Consider the following 18,844-nt stretch of genomic DNA (forward strand, 5'->3'; position numbering starts at 1 on the left):
CTCCATCTATTCAGCCGTCCCTCTCTCCCCCAACCCTCTGGCAACCACTGATCTTCTCACTTGCACTGTAGTTTTGCCTTTTCCAGAATGTCATAGGGTTGGAATCATAGAGTATGTAGCCTTTTCAGACCAGCTTCTTTCACCCAGCAGTATGCTTTTAAGGTTCTTCCATGTCTTTTTGTGGCTCGTTAGTGCATTTCTTTTTATCGCTAAATGTATTCTTATTTTTTTAAAACTTCTTTCTAATTATACACTTAATACATTTTTTAATAAAAAAGTGTAGAAAAGAAAAAAAAAAGGAAGAACAGATTAGACAGAGAGAAAGAGAGGGAGAATGAGAGAGAGAACTACCTGTGACCTGTCAGAGATGACCACTGTGAACATTTTGGTGTCTGTCTTTCCAGACTTTTTTCTATGTATAATGCATGTTTTTCTATTTTACAAACACGGGATCGTATTGTATATATTGTTCAGTTAACTTCTATATTCACTTAACTGCATATTGAAAACATTTTTCATTGTTAAAATTCTTCTGTAACATTCTTTAATGATTGTATACTATTATGTTGTGTGACTATCACATAATTCCGCTTAATCCACTTTCTAATCTCAGTTGTTTCTACACTTTTGCTAAACAACGCTTTGGTGAACATCTTTATGATGAGCAGCTCTTAAAAATTCTTTGCAAATGATATCCATAAAGATCTTTAGTCACGCTTCTATTTAGGTAAATTCTTAGAAGTGGAGATACAGCACCAAAGGAGTTGTACCTTTTTAAGGTTTTGATACACGACACTACAGTGCTTACCAGGAAAACTCACACCAAGCAGTACTCTCCTCAGCACTGTGCATGACAGCGCTGGTTTTGCTCTGCTCTTGTTAGCACTTCGTCATACTCTAACAGGTTAAAATCTCATCAATTTGTTGGGTGAAGTATGGACTACCTTCTTCTTCGTTCTATTTTGAGTGTTTTTGACTGGGAGCAAGGTGGAACACGATTCATATATTTGTTAGCCACTTATACTTTTATATTTTGTCAATTGCCTCTTATTGTTCATTTTTTTTTAATGGGGGAGTTCTTTATGAGAGTTTTAAACTATGAAAATGCTTTGGTGAAAGAAAGAAAAAGAGGAGAAGCAGCAGCAAAGAGGAGCAAAGAAAATGATTCAGAGCTTAAAAACATTCATTGAAAATTTTTCATTCATTCAACAAATGTTAAGTACCTACTACATGCCAGGCACTGAGGCTAGAGATATGTAAGTCACAGCTGCTGCCCTAAATGCCACCATAAATGCAAAATATTGAAAAGTCCTGGCTAATTTTTTTCTCTGTACTACTTATCATCGCCTGATATATTAATATGTTTCTTTGTTTTCTGTAGCTCCAGAAAGGAAGGGACTTAACTTCTTTTGTTAATTGCTCTCTCCTCAGGTCCTAGAACAGTGCCAGGCACTCAGTAAATATTTGATGAATGTCTGGATACATTACCTTTTAATCCTGATACTCTGACTCATTGGTTTACCTGGCAATGGGAATTTGGCTGAATTGCCTGACAAAATCAGCTCAGTTTGCTAAGCAGTGCTCCATGCCCTGTCGTTTCATTGGTCTGGTTTGGGAGTAGGTACGATAGGTACCACCTTGTTTGCATAAAGGTATGTGAGCAGATACATTCACACTGTTTATGTAGGTGTGATGTCAACAGTCCTTGGGGTTGCCAGGTGTCAACCAAATTAGCAATTAAAGCTGTTGTGCCATTCGTTTCTGCAGAGGCAACAGTCACTCTGGGGTGTGGGCAGTGGGCCGAGGTAGGAGCCAGGGCTGACAGTGAAGACTGAAACTGGGAGGAGCAGAGGTTCGGAAGCCAGGAAGACCACGAGGCTGCAGGTGGTTCCGGAACAGTAGGTAGTCCACAGTTCAGATAGGCTTCCAGGGAAGAAATGATGACAAGCTCCAAGAGATTCACAGAAACGGAGGCAGTGGTGGTTCAGTGGGAGACCCGCTCCCAGCCAGTGCACCTTACGTGCAGACACCGCCTGTCTGTCAGTGGAGGCTTGCGGGTTGCTGTGATGCTGAACAGGTTTCACTGGAGCTTCCAGACTAAGATGGATTAGGAACAAAGGCCTGAGGGGCTACTTCTGAAAACTAGCCAGTAAAAAACGTGTGAATCACAATGGTCCAGCCCGTGACAGTCTACTGTGCATGTGGTCGCCATGAGCTGGGAACCAGTTCAACAGCTGCTCACAACAACAACAACATCCATCCATTTGGGTTCTCTGGCATATGCAATATTTCATAGCTTACCTAACTAAACTCATAGACGACCAAATGTTTAATCTGAGTTCATATGGTCAATATGCTGACTGCAGGAGATTCATGGGAACATGGCAGGACTTCAGTTTTCAACCATAAGAGAAAAAAGGCTAAGCAGAGACTCTTACTACCTCAGTTTACCCCCCTGGATAAAGGTGAGGGCTCTTTCCTTCCAGGACCAGCAACCAGGGCAAGAGAAGGCCTGTGGTAGCCCCAACCTAAGTTGTCCTCATTTTTCTTATCTCAAGAACCCCCTTTCCGTAAGCTACACCTGGGGGGCCTGTGAAGGGGGGAAGCACCTCGCTGGCGAGGGGTCCTGAGGCCAGGAGCAGGCTGCATTCTCAGAGAGACACAATGGAAAGGTAAGGAATGGGAAGGAAGTCTGGAACCAAGAGCATCTCCACCCAATTCCTGCCTCTCTGTTAACAGCTAAGAGGAGTCTGAAATTTAGGGGACAAATTCTGATGGAGGAGCCTAGGTTAGGAGGTTGGGCTGCTCTGAGTGATTTGGTAAGCACCATTGGCTTAAGAAGTTACTGAGATGCAATAAAGACAACAAGCGAATAGCTCTTTTCCCTTTTAGGTGCTACAGGGATCCCCAAACTGGGTGATTTACGGCTGTCTGGGCCAAGGGTCAGGGACATGGGGATTTTTGAATGAAGCATGGACTGGTTATCATTCCTTATCTTGGCAAAAACAAAAACCGGTTGCCATGGAGTTGATTCCAACTCATGGTGAGTCCATGTATGTCAGAGTAGAACTGTCCTCCACAGGATTTTCAACAGCTGATTTATCAGAAGGCGATTGCCAGATCTTCCTTTGGAGGTGCCTCTGGGTAGACCTGAATCTCCAGCCTTTCACTTAGCAGCTGACCACATTAACTGTTCCTACCACCCAGGTACTCCTCCTAATCTTGGATGGGAAAATTTATTATCTGGTTGTAGGCTCTGGCACTCTGTTCGCTGAAGGAGATCTCCCAGCAAGTCATTCATTCAACAAATATTTATCGAGCGCCCGCTCTATGCCAGGCATTACAGTGAAAAATAACAAACTTTTCAATTTAAGGCATCTGTACATATTTTTATGTAATTTAATTTCATTTTTCTGCTGCATTTTAACAACTTTATGGAGGAAAAGAACTCTGTTGTGATGGTTGAGGTTGTGTGCCAACTTGGTTAGGCCGTGATTCTCAGTGGTTTGGCAGTTATGTAATGATGTAGTCATCCTCCATGAAGTAATCTGATGTGATCAGGCAATCAGTTCTAAGGGGAGTTTCCTCAGTGGTGTGGCCTGCATCCAATATGGATTTTCTGGCAAATATTGCTTGCTTGCCCTGGATCCTGATTCCAGCTTGTCATCATCTGACCGTCAGCTCTTGGAACTTGAGCCAGCTGCCTGCCATATTGCCTGCCAGTGTTGGGATTTGTTGGCATCTATAGACTGTGAGCCAGTGGCCTGCCATCTTACCTGCTAATGTTGGGTTCACCAGCCCCTGCAGCTGTGTGAGTCAGGAGAAGCCTCCAGCCTGATGTCCGATCCATGGACTCGGAACGTGCCATCCTTGACAACCACGTGAGCTATTTCCTTGAGATAAATCTCTCTCTCTCTCTCTCTCTGTGGGTGTGTACATGTGCTTCACTGGGTTTGCTTCTCTGGAGAACCCAACCTGAGACACCCGTGAACATCAGCTCTATTTTCGCCCAGAGATAGCCCCTACGACACTATCTTCTCACCCTGGTTATCTTCCTTCATAGCACTTATTATGACCAGACAGAAATAAATTTGTTTATTTGCTTATCGTCTGTCCTCCTCTTTAGAATATAAGTTTCACGGTGGGATGTGTGTGTGCCCTTTATAAAAAAATAAAAAATAATTATTATTAATTTTTTCTACGGTTAAATGCCCAAGGCCTTAGAATGGTGCCTAAACTCATGGGTAACGAATGCAAGACTTTCTTCTCTTTATAAAACCACTTTTTATTCGTGTCAGGGTCAAACTGTTTTTTTTTTTAGAATTAAAAAATAGCTGTTATGATTTTTTTTTTATGACAGAAGAAAAAGATGTTGCTTTGGGGATTGCAGGATTCTAATGGTTCAAATTGGGTTTAAAGTTTGGGCTACAGAAAAGTCATAATTGCTCATGACCCTAATCCTAGGCCCTTTGTAACCTGACATCACCCAAGTTCAGCCTTTCATACCAGTGAAAATTTCATGTATAGACGGTGAATTTTTTTCAGGATTTGGGGCAGTCTCTGGAAAGTGCTCTCAGTCTTGCAGTTGGAGTTGTAGCCACTAAACCGTTGGCACATCCCTCCCTCTTCATTAAGGCATATTAAGTGTTTCTTGTGAGCCTGATTGGATCCAGATGGCTGAACTGTAGGATGCAGACTGTAGAGTGAGTTGGAGTCTCTTTGGGAAGGCCCTGGATGCCAGACTACATAGTTTGTACTTTAACACAAAGGCAATAGATTGGAGCCAGGAGTGATGCTATGTACAAAGTGGGATTTTTGAAAGATTATTCTGATAGTTCTGTGTAGACCACTGGGCTGGACCAAGAAGAAATTTATGGGAGAAAAGTTTGGGGAGGGAGAGAGAGAGAAATAGGAGACTTTGGAATGGGGAGCTCCAGGGGGAAAAAACTGGGAAATGCCTGGGTTATTTGGTGACCATGTAAGTGAATGCAAGCAGGGGAAGGGGATAATTAAGGGTGCTTTGACAGAGGTTTTTTTTTGTTTGTTTTTGACAAAGGCTTCATGCCTCAGTTTCTAGGAGAACAATGACACCACTGGCAGAAACATGAAAATTGTTTTGGGAATTTTGGGTAGGGCAAAAGGAGGATCAGTTTGGATTTTAGACATGTAGAGGTGGTAGTGGGACATTTAGGGGGATATAATTATTCAGCAGGCCATTAGCAGCCAGTCAGTCGTTAGGGGTCCCTTGCCTAGCCTGACCTATACCCTGAGCTGAGAGCTGAAAATTCTTCTTACTTAGCAGGAAATAGTGGTCAAAGGAATACAGAGAGATTTGGCTGAATCAAGCCTTTGATAATGGCAGGGTGTCTGGTTCACCTGAATCTACAGAGAGATAACTATGCCCTGTCTCACAGGGGGCCTGTTACGTCATGAGCGTGTGATGTGGCTGAAGTCCAGCATCCTTGTTAGCTAGAATTTGGGCTCACAACCAGGGGCTCCTAAGGCAGCTAGTCAAATCCTCCCCCTGCTCCCAATGGCGGAAACTGGCCTCTGTTTCCTGTGTCTCAGAGCTTGTGGCAGGGAAGATATTGGGGTGCTCAGGCATGCTCTGAGGGACCCTGACATTGGCTTGAGCCAAGAAAGGCCTGTACTGGGACCCATAATGGTTTATGAAGGCAGAAGGGTGGGGCAGCCCTCACTCACCTTTTCTACCTTCCTCGAGGCTGATTTTGTAAGTTCTATTCCCCTCGGAGGCTGCCTTCAGTTTTCATAAAATGCCCTCGTGGCACAAATGGTTAAGGGCTTGACTACTAACCAAAAGGTTGGTGGTTTGAACTGACCCCGTGGGGCCTTGGAATAAAGTCCTGGGGATCCACTTCCGAAGGGTCACAGCCTTGAAAACCCCCACGGAGTGTTCTACTCGGCACGTACGGGTTCTAGGAGTCAGAGTTGACCTGACAGCAGTGGGTTTCATTTCTGGATTGTAGTCTTCACTTCCGCTTTATTTTCCCGAGATGGGCAGACTGGAGGCAGGGTTAAGGCAAAGAGAGCTCACCGTTACTTGTTCTGCCACCACCCTCCTAGACCTGCCTCTCCGGGGGAAAGATCAACCAACAGGGAGGAAGGGGATCTGTGCAGGGCCTCTGACACCTCTGAGAGCCCGCTAAGCAAAGCCCATTCATTAAGCTGGGGCCAACGCACCAGTCCTGACAAACACTAGTTCTGGGTCCAGGGTGAGAGGGGTGGTGGCCTGGATGATGACAGCAGTATTTTCTCAGGGCCTGGCCTGCCACTAGGTGACTCAGTGAGTTTCACAGAGCCTGGGCCAGGAGGGAGGGATAAGAGCTGCAGCACTTATTTATTTTTTCCTGTTGCAGTGGACTGCTTTGTCTTGGCACTAGGTTCACAGGAAAACCTTCATTAATCACCTCCCTGCATGTGATCTCATCAACCAGGGCACAGCCTCAGCCAGGGAAGCCGAGCCCTAGAGCCTGGAAGAGCTTCCACAGTGCGCCCCAGGCCACTGGCCCTGGAGTAGGACCTGCATGGGTTTAAACCACAGCTCTTGTTTACCTCTGTGAGCCCTAGTTTTCCAATATGTAAGATGGAGGTAATAATTCCACTCTCATAGGCTTGTAAAGCACTTACACGGTGCTCTAGCCCAATAAATGGTAATTGTTATGCCCCCTTCTTGAGTGGTTGATAGTGTGGTTTCTGTAGTCAGACAATCTAGACTGGAAGGGTTTTGATCTTGAGTTCTCCTCTTCCTAGTTGATTCGCCTTGGACAACTTCATCTTGCAGTGTCTCAGTTTCTTCATTTGTTAAAGCAGGATAATAACGGTACCTATAAAAAAAAAATTTTTTTTTTTTTTTATCTCACAGGGTCATTGTGAGGATTAAATAATGTAGACCGAGTGCTTGGCAGGATTGCCAGTACATATAAATTGCACAACAAATGTGAACTGGTCTTATTATTACAATCATTTCCCCCCCAAATCTACTGTCTTTGGAGTCGAGCTCAAGGTGCCATCCTTCCCACAAACCCCATTACTGTCATCACTTTTATGATTTTCATTGATTTGGGCACCTCTTACAATCCATTTGCATTGCTCCTCTCGATGTCTATTGCCCTCAAAAGTCTAACTGGGCCTCCCAGTCTCACCTTGCTCTCACCTTGAGGCCTGTCTTACAACAGCATTGTTGTGTCCCAAACCCTCATAAATCCAATCCCAAGAGGAGTGAAATGAGAGAGAATTACATTGTACATGACACAGCAAAAGCTCCTAAAAAAAAGTTCCTTTAACAGCTCCCTTCCTTCAAATTTTATGCCTAGCTTACTGGCTAGTACCCCTCTAGCCCTCTTCTCTTATTCGGCTTATACATGTATTTTGTTGGTGGCCCCAGGAGGATGGCTACGTACATTTATATAAATAAACATGCTTAGATATATGAAATATACAATAAATGAACATCCCCCTGGTGACCCGTCCCAACCAGTCCATTTATTCCTTCAGCAATATTTGAGAGCCTATATTGTGTCTGGGACCAAGCTATCTGTTGGGATTAGCAAGACATAGGATTCAGTTTTTATCAAACTTGAACTCTCTTTGAGGAAAACGAGAACAAATACAAACTTTTAGCTAGTGAAAGTGCTGTAAAAACAACAACAGGACTTTGTGACAGAGAGTGAGGGGGTAGCAGACTACCCCAATTATTCTATTGGCTATTGGGTGGTCAGGCGTGGTCTCGGAGGTGACGTATGAGTGGAGAGTCATTTCATAAGCGGTAACACCGAAATGTGGACATGAAGGGTTCTGGTGGCTGACACCAGGGAAACAGGAAACGGCCACCCCGACCCTAAACTCGTCAGCCACAGAGAAGGTCTCTGGGCTTCCCCGAAAGCTGCGCCTCCGTGCGTCGCGGGGTCGGCGGCGCTTGCGCAAAAGCATGCCGCCAGCGTGACGTAAGCGCGCCGGGCTCGGGCCCGCCCCCGTGACGCCATTCCTGCCCCCGCCCGCCCCGCGCTCGCGCATGCGCCGAACCCCGCCCCCTGCGTCACAGAATGGCCTCGGACGCCCAGGAGCCCCTGACGTGTCGGGGAGGAGCCGCGCGCCGAGCTTCGCCGAGCGCCGCTCAGAGCTGCCGGGCGAGCGGAGCGGAGCGGCTGGGCGGGCCTGGCCAGGCCGGGGAGCGGACACGTCGGTCGAGCGGCGGCGACATGCGCTTTTGACACGTCGGAGGTGAGCCTGCCGCGCGGGGGGCGCTCCCGAGGGGGCCGGGCCGAGCCGGCGGCGCCGAGGCCTGTCCCCGGGAGCCTGCGGGGCCGGGGAGCCTGCGGGGCCGGGGACCGAGGCTGAGGCCCCCGCCGGCCGGGCTGGCTCGTCGTCTGCGGGGGCCGGTGCAGCCGCAACTGTTCCAACCGCGCCAACCGCTCCGTCCCCGGCCGGCCCGCGCCGTGGCCCAGCAGGGGCGCCACCCCAGGGGGATGTGTCCCCACGGCGAGGACGCCCGCTGGTCCGGGGCGCTGGCGGCGCGAGGAGTGGCCGGCTGGAGGTGGCAGCGGCGCGCCCAGCCCTGCTGCTCCACCCTCGCCCCATCCCTCCAGCTGGCAGGGCCGTTTGGGGCCGGCTTGGGCTCTGCGCCCTGAGCTCCCGTCTCCCGTGGGGGCCAGAGCGGAAGGAGCCCCCGTCGGGCCCCGATGCCATTCCCGTGACACCCCGCCCTTGAGTTCAGGAAGGTGTCAGCAAACGGGCTCAGGTTACTTGGGCTCGCCTGGATTTTGCTGGCAAGCAACGAGATAGCCCTGTAAGTTCGGCCAAGGGAGTGAGGCTGACGACCACACTGCATTTCTGTGCACATTTCAGAACACCTTTGCTCTTTTTCTAACATTGGGGTTGTGACTGATCCTGTCGCCGCCGTTGGACGGAAGGGGACATTGAGCCTGGGGTGGAGAGGTGCTAAGTGATTGATACTTGGGTTCAACCAACTGGTGAGTGGCTTAGCTTGGATCAGAATTTACATCTCTAGGCCTGGAGTTCCGGTTTCTTTTCGTGACATTTTTATACTCGTCTCAGCTAGAAAGCAAGGCAGAATATGTGACTTGCCAGAGATATAACCGGAACCTTAAAAAAACTACCACCACCACCACAAAACAACCCCATTGCCGTCGAGTTGTTGCTCTGGTACCAGAACCTGGTAAGATGATTTATTCGAATATTTTTGAATAAATTCACCGAGGGTAAGAGCTGCTACTCAGTTAGGAGAAAAATCCTACTCTGAAGCGTGTTCACAAGTTGCTGGTTGATTACTTTGTTTGATAAATTGTGTTGCTCTTAATTGAGTTATGGGGCAAGGTAGTGGCTTTGGTAATTCATGAAGTGGATTATTTGGGCCAAAGTGCAGCATTAGGTCACTTCTGAATTATTGTTGAAATTATTATTATTTAAAATTGGAGAGCACAGGGAACAAAGAAAACCTTTGGCTAGCCCTGGTTGGGAGGTGACCCCATCCTGATAGAAGTTGCCAAATCTCCTAAAGCTGTTATTCTGTTTTGACTTTTTAAATTAAGTAAATTGAAATTGGATAAGGAGCACTTAAAATAAGTAGAAACAGGAGTAAAAACTTAGACCTGGCCTTGATGACATCTGCAAAACTTATTTTTATTCTCAGTTTAAGCCATGCTGAGATAAATTTGGTTACTAAAGCTTAAAATTACTTCTGATGTAAGTTTCTGAGCACTTGGTATGGCAGAAAAAGAAGTTTGATAGGAGCAAAAGGAAGACCATATTTATGATCGGCTTTGAAAAGTTAAAAATTCTGTAAATGTCACCTTTGAGACAAGTAGAAGAATTTTGGTAAAAACACATGTATTACCCAGAATGAGCTCCAAAAGGACTCTTCCAACCTCATTAACCAAAAAAAAAAACCAAAGCCAATGCTATCAAGTCGATTCCGACTCATAGTCCTATAGGACAGAGTAGGGCTGCCGCATGGGATTTCCAAGGAGCAGTGGGTTGATTTGAACTGCTGACCTTTTGGTTAGGAGCCGAGCTCTTAACCACTGAACCGCCAGGGCTCCTCCAACCTCATTAGTCCATTCTGTATCTATTAACAAGAAAAAATATCATATAAAATAGATCTTTTTTTTTTTTTTTTACCACCAGACAAATAGTAGTCTCCTTGTAAATGTAGCATTTTGGACAGGCTGTTTTATCTTAAAGTCATACATGGTATAATAATTCTTGATATAAAAGTTGTCATACTTTTGAGACTTACTCTCCATTCATATGAGACATGATAGTAAAGGAAGATTGGGTGGGGTGCATAATTATCTCCCTTCATTTTTTTTATTTTGCTTCAGACGATTATAGGTGTACCATTAAGGGATTTTTTTTTTTTTTTTTTTTTTAAGCAGTGTATTTTTCTATATTGGCTAACTTTCTATAGCCTGAGCATCTCCAGTTACATAGTATCAAATAACACAGTGAACACCTCCTCCCACTGTTACTTGAAGCACAACTGAACAAACTGTCTTTAAAGCCCTTGAAATGTTCTTTTGACTATGTGTAGTGGTAACAAATTTTTGTCATTTGTAAAAAAAGGGTAAGTGTGATGAATAAAATTTGATAAAGCTGGATAATACCAATTAGGAAACAGCAAAAATGGGGTGTAATCATAAAGTAAGAACTTGCTTAGTTCTTAATCTGGCTCTTAAAGACTATCCCCAAAACCAAAAAACCAAACCCATTGCCATCAAGCCAATTCTGACTTACAGCGACTGTATAGGACAGAGTAGAACAGTCCCATAGGGTTTCCAGGGAGCAGCTGGTGGATTTGAACTGCTGACATCTTGGTTAGCAGCCGAGCTCTTAACCACTCCACCACCAGTTTGGTTTGGTATCCCAAAAGAGAAGTTTAAGAAATTTTTTCGTAATGGTGGTATTATTGGAACGTGCATATGGCTTTCTGAAGTGATTAAGGAATCATTTATATGTTACAAATTCTGAAGCATGTTTACTGTGGTCGTACTTCAAAGGTTCACTGCTGAACTATCATTTTTATTATTTAATGAACAGCTATGTTGGGTTTACTGTGTGCCAAGCCCTGTTCTAAGTACTTTTCAAATATTAACTTTCTTCAGAGCAGCCCCATTTCAATTAATATCCCCATTTTAAAGGTGAGGAAATGGCGGAGCACTGAGTGGTCAGATAACTTTCCCAAGTTCACCCAATTAAAAAAGTAGAGGAGTTGGAATTAAAAAACAGGGAGTTAGCCTCCAGGGTCTGGACACTTACCCACTATGCTGTGCTGCTTCTATGCCTGTTAAATGTTTCTAGTTGGTTCGTTCCGGTCTTGGAAAAGATGAAGCTCATTTTAGTAAAAAGTTTCTGGTATAGGTTATAATTATGTTTGAAGGCCAATAAACAAGTTGTAAAAGTAGCTTGTTGATTAAAAACAATTGTAGTCAACATCGAGTTCACAAGAAAATACTGAATTCTGCAAGAAAATAATATATGTGAAATAAAAGCACATAATAAAAATAATTTTACTAGTGTACGATGTGGAATTAAGTAGTTGACAAGGAGGATACAAGAGCTAGAACTAAATACTCAAGAAGCTTCATACCAAACCTGTTGCTGTTGAGTGGATTTCAACTCATAGCGACCCTATAGGACAGGGTAGAACTGTCCTATAGGGTTTCCAAGGAGTAGCTGGTGAATTTGAGCTGCCGGCCTTTTGGTTAGCAGCTGAGTTCTTAACCACTGTACCACCAGGGCTCTTTCATACCAAAGGTTATTTGAAATCTGAGTCACCAGAGGACTCGAAAAGTTGGTAGTTGTGTTAAGAATATGGCCCTATTCAAGAACCGACAGTCGGGGACAAACGGGTACTTGACCATGTTTCCCGAGAGGTGTAAACAGGAAGGTTCCATGGGGATCACTGAGTAGCTAACTGCTCTTCAAAGTAATAACTGCCTCTGCTACTGTATAAATGGATCAGAAACAATAATAACAAACCCATACAGAAAAGTTTCAAAGTGGGTATGTGAACAATAACATTGATAGATAAAAACAGCCCTAACGCTGTCTGTAGAAGGATCGGCTCTACATTGATATGCAACCCAAGAAAGAAGAAAGGCACTTAAAGTCATTATGAACATACACAAGGACATTGGTCAGCGCACCACCCGATCAGCAGTATTATCAAATGCTGCACAGTAACAGAAAGAGTACTAGAAACTTCAAAGAAAAATAATCCTAAACCAAAAGAAACGAAACCCATTGCTGTTGATTCTGACTCATGACTGTCCCATGTGTTAAGAGTAGAGCTGCTCCATGGGGTTTTCTTGGCTGTACACTTTACGGCATATCATCAAGCCTGTCTTCCACTGGGTGGGCTCGAACCACCGACTTTTAGGTTAGTAGTCAAGCACAAACCATTTGTGCCACCCGGAGACCTAGAAAAATTACCCTACCAGTGAATAAAACGTCGAAATACTGAGGCAGCACCAGTCACTCAGCTACAGAAAGGCATTCTTCCAGGGAAGGTCCAAAGAATGACAACTAAAATATTTAAGGGACTGAGGTAACTGCCAAAGATTATAGGCTAAAAAGTCAGGAAGTCCTCACTTTGGGAAGACCAAGGCTGAGAGGTATTCTTATCAAAGTCTACAAGATCAGAAGAGGCGTAAAAAGGAGAATACAAACTTGTTCACTAAATCCTGGAGCCTCACAAGAGAGCAACACATGAAACTTATGGTAAATTTAGGACCAAAAATAGGAAGTTCCCCATGGCTTCAAGTTATAGAACTTATCCCAGTTGCTTAAGACATGATAAAATCAGTAAATTAAACATTACAAAATTGAAATCAATAATTAAACAAATGTTTCATATAAGCGTCAGGACTCTCTCATACTTTTCCACTTCCTGGCATTTCCAATTGCCTTTATTCTTACCGACACGTGATGAAGTATTGCGCCTTCATCACAGCCTTATATTTATGCGGTTCGTAAGTCACACCATCTGTATTGTGGGATTCCTCATTTTCCCTGGAGCCATCCATCTGGCCTCTTTACTCTCTGGGCCTGACGGACTAGGCTTCATCCTGGCTTTTGTTTATTGCTGTCCTGGGGTAGAGCCACTATATCGTGAATCTTACGCTGTCCTGTTTTCTCCCTTCTTTTGTTACGGTCTCAGGAAGTGTGTGGGAGATAACCCTCTTGAGTTCTTGTGTGAGAGAAGAAATCCTCTCACTTCCTGAATTATGTTTCCTGTCAGTTCTATATATCCCAGGATTTTCTTATTCTCATTTGTCTGGTGATTCTTGGTTGTTCACTCGTGTTTGAAACTAAAGAACTGGGTGATTATTTTAGGCAGCTAATAGTGCCGTGTGCTATGGTTGCTAACCTGAAGGTCTGCAGTTCAGATCCACCAGGCGCTCTTTGGAAACTCTGTGGGGCAGTTCTAACTCTGTCCTGTAGGGTTGTTACAAGTTGGAATTGACTCTATAGCAACGGGTTTGGGTTTTTAGTTTTAATGTGCAGTGGTATCTCCAAGGCTCCGCCCAATAAGTCCCATCAGCTCCCTGTTTTTTGATGTGGAGTCTCTACTGAGTTATATAAATGACGGAGAACGTGGCTGGGCATACATCAAAGTGACAATTGTGCACAACTGAGAACGATAGGTTCTGTAATCCTGGTTTAATGTATGGTAGTGCATTGTGAGACAGAAGTCAAACCACGCACATTCCTGAAATAGAAATTCAGATATAAAATAAAAGTGGTCATTTGAAAGTAAATAGGGAATAATGAAAAAAAGATTATACATCAGTTCAGCAAATACTTGTTGAACTTCTGTGTTCTGTGTTTCTGCAGATACAGAGGGGTTTATAAATAAGATGCAGATCTTGTCCTCACGGAACTATCTGGAAAGACTTAACCTCTCATTCCTCTTCAAATATTTCTTATTTAAGGTAGAATAAGTAGCAGCAAAACTTTGCTTTGCTTTTTATGTTACTCTTGGCCCCAAAAACATTTTGCAAAACCGTAATTTACTGGATTGTGTATCAGAAACACTGAATAGTTGAGCTGCACACGCTGGTACGTAGTTGCCAGTGCTCAGATAGTAACGTGTATTCAGAATTGAAGGACCAGTGCCTTTGGGCATTTAATCTGTAGAACTAGATGTATACATTTCAAATGTAATTACAAAATTTTGGGGGACATTTTTGGGAAAGGCCTTATCTAGAGCGTTCAGTTGTTGCCTCGTCCCCAAATGCTTCTCTCATCTGTCCTGTCATTCTGCCTTCACCTGGGTTCATATATCCCTCCCCTCAGGGACTCAGGCAATAACTCTGTGAGAAGTTGTTGATACCATATGGTAATGCCTTTAGCTGTTTTGGATCTTCTTTTAAAATCCCGGTAGCTCTTGCTGCTGGAGTAGGTTCATCCTTGTTCACACAATTACAAATCAGGTTATCCCTTCGTCTGGGAAAGTGGGTAGGAATTGGGAACTTTGATGGAGGGATAGGAGAGGATTTTATAAATTAGTATTATTTAGTAATCATACACATACTTGAAGAAATATTGTAAATCGTCTAATATAGTCCAAACCTTCATTAGGTTAAAAAACCGAGGCCCTAAGAGATTAAGCAGTTTGCTTAAGTGATTTAGTGGCCGAACTGGAACCCTAGAGCCCAGGCCAGTAGGATTTCCAGTCCTGGCTGCTCTGTGTTTTGATGTGCGACCATGTCATCCAGGTGTCTCCAAGAGCAGGATAATGACAGCAGGCAAAAGTGTGCTAATTAGGGGGAATCGGATTAGAGGAGGAGGGCACATTTGGTCAATAAATATTTATTCCAGTGCTTAACAATATCTGACACATAGTAGGTTCTCAATAAACGTTTGCAAGCTTTAAGGGCTTTCTCTGAGCAGGGCATTATGCCTGGTACCACGAAGGGATGTAAAGTATGTCAAGATACCATCTCTTTCAAAGAACTTTCAAGGTGATTTATAAATTAAGGCAACTGGGAGATTGACTGGCAGATGCCAAGGTAGTAATAGATAGTACGGCCAGAAAACACTTGACTAAAAAAGAAAATTTGCAGTAAGCGTTGGAGAAATTAAACTAAGTATATAAGGTTCCGTTTTAATTTTATTCAATTAGAAACCACTCTTACTCCTCTTTGGCATACCCAGTCTGAAATTGGAGTTCTGTATTTGTTGTTGTCTCTGAGTTTTTGCTAAACTCCTGTGATTGTGCTAGGTGAACTCCAACTTCTCTTTATCTAAATCTGGTCTTGAGTTCTTTTTATTTTTCAAATAATATTTTATTGTGTTTTCGGTGAATGTTTACATAGCAAATTAGGGTCCTGTTTAGCAATTTCTGTACAGATTGTTCAGTGACATTGGGTACATTTTTCACAGTATGTCAACATTCTCCTTAATTCTGTTCTGGTTGTTCTGTTTCCAGTAATCTAGTTTTCCTTAACTTGACACCTTTGGTTTAGAGTAATAGTTGACCATTTGGTCTCATATAGATAATTCTTTAAAGGAGCACAGTACTCATAGGTGGTGTATTTTATGAGCCAATCTGCTACTTAGCTGAAGGGTGACCTTGGGATAGTTTTGGTTCAAAGTTTAAAGAGTATCTCAGGTCAATAGTCTTGGGGAGTCTTTTAGTCTCAGTTCAGTAAGCCTGGACTTTTTAAGAATTTGAGTTCTGTTCTGCATTTTTCTCCAGTTCTGTCAGGATCCATCTGTTGTGGCCCTAATCAGAGCAGTCAGTAGTGGTAACCAGGCACCATCTAGTTCTTCTGGTCTCAGGATAGATAAGACCGCGGTTTCTGTTGTCTGTTAGTCCTGTAGACTAGTTTCTTCCCTGAGTCTTTGGTTTCCTTCTTTCTCTTTTGCTCCGGATGAATAGAGACCAATAGTTGTATCATAGAGGGCCGCTCGCAAGCTTTTAAGACCCCCAACAATACTCATCAAACTAGGATGTGAATTATATCATGCCAGTGAATTATATCATGCCATTGAATTATATTATGCCAGTTGACTAAGTTGTCTCATGAGACTATGGTCCTAAGCCTTCAAACCCAGAAAACTAATCCTTTGAGGTGTTTGGTTATGTCTAAGAAGTATTTGTAACTGAGCCCCTGATGTGGCTTATTACCTATATGAATATGTTTGCATACACATACATGTATATACACATACATGGAGGTACACCTCTATATGCCCACATATGTACACACATATACGTAGCCATACACATATATGCATATTTATGTACTTATGTAACTGTCTTAGGCTGGGTTCTCTAGAGAAGCAAAATTAATGAAGCGTTTTGTGTATATATATGTATATGTATATATAGAGAGAGAAAGAGATTTGTATCAAGGAAATGGCTCAAGTGGTTGTAGAGGCTGGAAAGTCCATGAATCAGGCGTCAGGCCGGAGGCTTCTCCTGATTCACGTATCTGCAGGGGCTGACGAACCCAAGATCAGCAGGTCAGATGGCAGGCTGCTGGCTCAGAGGCTGTGGAGGCTGACAGATCCAAGATTGGTAGGTAAGATGGCAGGCTAATGGTTCAAGTCCCAAGAACTGGAGTTTAGGTGATGACAAGCTGAATGCAGGATCAAGAGAAGAGCCAAAGCCAGCGAGCTTTGCCAGAAAGTCCGTATGTATTAGATGCAGGCCATACCCCCGAGGAAACTCCCTTTCAACTCGTTGGAGGAGATTGCCTTATATCAGATCTCATCATGGAGGTGATTACGTCATTACATAACTGCCAAACTACATCATAATTGCCCAACCACTGAGAATCATGGCCCAGCCAAGTTGACACACAACCTTAACCATCACAGTCCACCCTTATCAGCTTGGCACCTGTACATATCTCCTTAAACCGTATGTAATCTCTAAATAAAATTATAAAGTCATACTTGTGCCTAACATAATAACAACTAATGCACGTACAACCAAAAATGCACTAGCCCTGTTTAAACCCACTAAAGAAATATATTTGATGTACACTATAAAAGGAAGAATTGCTTATAAGAATTATAGTTCTTGTTTCTGCAACTGGTCATGTAGTCGTAGCAGGTATTTAGAACTACCTTCTTCTACCACCCCTTCTGTATTCCCTCTACCCTTAGCAAGCACCTCAGCTGGTCATGGGTCTTTGCCTGGTGGGGTGACCCAAACCTTCATTCCTGAAGGGTCTGGGCCATTAGTAGTCATGTCAAAATTGGGTTGCTGTAGTTTTCCAGTGGCTTTAATCATAGGACATGGTAGTACTAAGAGACACCCTAAGGCACTTCCTGCATTCCAGACTTACTCTTCTGTTACCTCCATTATGTAATATTAATCTGATTTCCCCTTGGTAATCATGATCAATCACACCAGCCAATATGGTAACTTCCTTCTTTGCCTGTTGATACAGAGGCATAAAGAACCCAGAGTGGCTAGGTAGCATTCTTAACTTCCAGTTTAATGGAATCAGTGATAAGTCTCAGGTGGGAGCATTCCTCCCTTTGGAACTAAGACCTCTGGATCCACAGAGCATAGGGTCGTGGGGATAGGAAGCAAAAATTTTTGTGAGTGGGTCCATAGGGGTAATAGTGAATCGTACCACTTTCATTTCCACCCCTTGATTCTTGGACCCATGAATCCTGGCTATGGGAGAAACAGCACCATATATTGGATGCTGGTTTAGAGCATATGCAGCCTACTAGAGAACTTTGCCCCAACCCTGCGAGGTATTGGCACCTAGTTGGTGCTGTAATTATGTCTTTAGAAGGCCATTCCATCGTTCTGTCAAACCAGCTGCCTCAGGATGATGGGAAACGTGGTGATACCAGTGAATTCCATGAGCATGGGCCCACTGCCACACTTCATTTGCTGTGAAGTGAGTCCCTTGATCCTAGGCAGTGCTGTGCGGGATACCATGATGGTGGATAAGGCATTCTGTAAGTCCATGGGTAGTAGTTTTGGTAGAAGTTTTGCATGCAGGGAAGGCAAATCCATATCCAGAGTAAGTGTCTATTCCAGTAAGAACAAAACGCTACCCTTTCCGTAATGGAAGCAGTCCAGTGTAATCAACCTGCCACCAGGTTGCTGGTTGATAACCTCGAGGAATGGTGCCATATTGGGAACTCAGTGTTGATCTCTGCTACTGGCAGATTGGGCACTCAGCAGTGGCTGTAGCCAAGTTGGCCTTGGTGAGTGGAAGTCCATGTTGATGAGCCCATGCGTAACCCCCATCCCTGCCACCATGGCCACTGTGTTCATGAGCCTCTTGGGCAGTGATGGGAGTGCCTGGGGAAAGAGGACTGGTTCCCACAGAATGCATCATCTTATCCACTTGATTGTTAAAATCCTCCTCTGCCAAGATCACCCTGTTCTGAGTATTCACATGAGACACAAATATCTCCACTTCTTTTGCCCATTCAGAGAGGTCCATCCACATATTTCTTCCTCCTTGTCTCCAGTTATCTAATCATGTTGCTTCCAAGCCCTGACCACCCAGCCAAACCATTGGCCACAGCCCATGTGTCAGTATATAATCGCACATTTAACCATTTCTCCTTCCAAACAAGGTGAACAAACAGGTGCATTGCTCAAAGTTTTGCTCACTGGGAGGATTTCCCGTCACTGTCCTTCAGAGAAGTCCCAGAAAGGGGCTGTAGTGCTGCCGCTGTTCACTTTTGAGTGGTGTCTTCATGTCGCACAAACCACCTGTAAACCCAGGCACAAGTTTTCTCTTCCTCAGTCAACTGACCATAAGGAACTCCCCATGAGGCCATAGTTGCAGACTGGGAGATGGAAAGTAACGTGACA

The 18,844-nt window shown here is 44.0% G+C and overlaps 1 protein-coding gene across 4 annotated transcripts in view; it reads left to right on the forward strand.

Moving 5' to 3' along the window:
- The window catches only part of NDEL1 (nudE neurodevelopment protein 1 like 1), a 57,116-nt gene that overhangs the window by 13,079 nt on the left and 25,193 nt on the right, over window positions 1-18,844 (forward strand). Inside the window, exon 1 of one of the 4 annotated variants that reach the window (XM_064271766.1) lies at window positions 8,117-8,241. The exons of the other annotated variants lie outside the window; for them this stretch is intronic. The gene's annotated coding sequence lies outside the window, so the exon portion shown is untranslated. Of the gene's footprint in view, window positions 1-8,116; window positions 8,242-18,844 lie in introns of those variants that run through there. 4 annotated transcript variants of the gene reach the window in all.

The sequence above is a fragment of the Loxodonta africana genome, chromosome 18, assembly GCF_030014295.1.
Source record: "Loxodonta africana isolate mLoxAfr1 chromosome 18, mLoxAfr1.hap2, whole genome shotgun sequence".
In the NCBI taxonomy this organism is placed as follows: domain Eukaryota; kingdom Metazoa; phylum Chordata; class Mammalia; order Proboscidea; family Elephantidae; genus Loxodonta; species Loxodonta africana.